This window comes from Myotis davidii, unplaced genomic scaffold, assembly GCF_000327345.1.
Source record: "Myotis davidii unplaced genomic scaffold, ASM32734v1 scaffold518, whole genome shotgun sequence".
NCBI classification, from domain to species: Eukaryota; Metazoa; Chordata; class Mammalia; order Chiroptera; family Vespertilionidae; genus Myotis; species Myotis davidii.
This window is the reverse complement of record NW_006289828.1, coordinates 274,254-277,068: the sequence shown is the minus strand read 5'-3', so window position 1 is coordinate 277,068 and position 2,815 is coordinate 274,254.

Here is a 2,815-nt window from a genome sequence, read left to right as displayed (position 1 = left end):
GTCAAGGGCATGTACATGGGTTGCGGGCACATCCCCAGTGGGAGATGTGCAGGAGGCAGCTGATCGATGTTTCTCTCTCATCGATGTTTCTAACTCTCTATCTCTCTCCCTTCCTCACTGTAAAAAATCAATAAAATATATAAAAAAAATAAAAAATAAAATAAAACTGAGTAACCAAAAAAATGAGGCAAACAAATAAATGAAAGTTGTATAAGATCTTTCAAAGTCATGAAAATTCCGGAAGATAAGGTAAAATTTCAATGGAGTTATTTCTGCATTATCTGTTCTTAAATGAATATCACTTACTCCTCTACTCCCGTTTACAGCCTGGATGAGGGGATGATGGCTGTTTGCAGCTGGTCGCACCCGCTTCAGGGTGCGGGTCCTCACTGGGGTGCCTGGCCAGTCTGGTTGAGGGGCTGAAGGCAGTTTTCAGGCTGGTGGGTGACTGAAGCTCCCAACCTCTCCTTTTTTTCTTTTATTCTGGGATTTATTTACCTTCTATGGCTGTCACTGGAACTGAGAGCCAGCTTTAGCTCTGAGGCCCAGCTCGAATTCTGAGACCTCACTGCTGAAAGCAGGTATCTGGGGTTTGTTTGGCTTCTATAATTGAAACACTGTTGCAACTCCCACTCCGAGGCTGGCTGACTGAAAGCAGATATCTGGGGTTTGTTTAGCTTCTATAATTGCAACATAGTTGCTTAGAGTGCAGCTCAGAGCCCAGCTGAGGCAGGCTGGGAACCTTGGCTTCCTCCATCACCAGGGCAACCAAGCCTCATGTTCGCTTCAGCTGCATGGCTGCCTGCCGCCATCTTGGTTGGCAGTTTAACTTAATAAAGAGACTAGACATGAAATATAAATTTGGAAGGCATTTTGGGGAGCCAGAGGAGACCTAGCTGCAGTAACCAAGTTCTCTGAATCTCTGGACCCCTAGCTTTTTATTAACATGAATTTCCCTAAAGCAAAGCAGATATACATATCAAAGGTAAGGTTTGGTATATAGTAAGCATTGTCAGGTTGGGGGAACTGCCTTCAGCTGTCAGACAGCAGGCAATATGCAAATCTTTAGGTTTGGGGAAATGCTTTCAGCTATTCCAGCAGGCAATATGTATCTTCAGCCCTACTGAAGCCTCAAGGTCCACCAACCTTTTCATGAACTTCTTTCATTTATGACCTTCTGAAATTAGGCCCCAGATTCAGAAATTTTTGCTCTCTGGCCATTGTATCTCTGTTCTTCAGACAGAATTAAATAAGTAATTCAACAAACAATTACTATACAATTTCTCTTTAATGAATTTTCTTTAAGCAATGAATTAGACATAATCAGAAGCAGTCAGGAGAGACAGACAATTAAATGGATATAGGAAAAACTGCAAATACAAATGTTTTGATTGTGCGTTGATATTCTATTATTCGTTCCTTTAATGTATGATCTTAAATAAGGTGACTATTATTTCATTCTTTTTAAGCAAAATTGTGAATATCCTTGTCTCACAGAAAAATTAGGAGGGTTAAAACAAATAATTATGGTAAAAGAGCTACCAAAGTGATCTAGCATATTACAGACAACCAGGTTTGTTTTCCCCTGATAATCTACTTCCAGTTCATGGGAAAAGAGACACCTGTATCTTCCAAAAAAGATACAGATAGGTACAGTAGATAAGCACCAGTTCTTCTAAATTCATGATAATAAAAATTTCTAAGTTAAATCGAGTGTCCACTATGATTTTGATTTGATTTGATTTTTAATCCTAACTAAATAGAAATTCTCATTCTCTCTCTCTCTCTCTCTCCCCCACATGGGACCAGGCAGAGGAACACTGAAAAGAAACTCAGAGCTGCCCTCAGGACCAGAAATTATTCATTACTCTTACCTCACCTCTAACCAATCAACTCCCAACATGACTCTGAACCCCTAACCCACAGTGTCTTGTGATTTTGCCCTATGTAAACTGCAACCTACCTGCCATCTGGGAGTTTGAGCTTTTGAGCACTAGCTTCCCATTCTCCTGGATGGTGCCATTCATAATAAAAGAGGCAATAATTCTCCACTGTAATTCATGGTATTTAGTGTTTGGCTCTGCTAGTGCTAGGCAGACAAACTTTTTCTGATCTGTAACATAAGTTCTTGATCAAAATTCTCAGTTCTTGATAAAGCTAATAGTTATGGAGTTGAGTTGCAGTCTAAATGCTTTACATTTATTTACTCCTTTAATTTTTATGATAGTTTAATGAAGCATGAAATATTTATATCACCACTAAATAGATAACATTAAGTACACAAAGAAAGTTTAATTATTGCTCAAATCACAATATTAAGTTGAGAATCAGGACAATACAGGGGTGGGCAAAAGTAGGTTTACAGTTATGAGTATGCAAAGCAGTTTATTTTTGTAATACTATTTATTAATTCTTGTATTTGGAATATTACTCAGCCATAAGAAAAGATGAAATACTTCCATTTGCAACCATGGGTGAAACTTGAGAATATGATGCTAAATAAATAAATCAGACAGAAAAAAATCAATTGAATTAACTTTTTCAGTTTTATATCCCACATGTAATTTCACTCATATGTGGGATATAAAACTGAGTAACCAGCCATAACTGGTTTGGCTCAGTGGATAGAGCATCGGCCTGCGGACTGAAAGGTCCCAGGTTCGATTCCTGTCAAGGGCATATGCCTGGATTGTGGGCTCGATCCCCAGTAGGAGGTGTGCAGGGGGCAGCTGACCCGGCGATTCTCTCTCTCATCGTGGGTGTTTCTCTCTCTCTCTACCTCCCTCCCTCTCCCTTTCTCTCTGAAATCTATGCA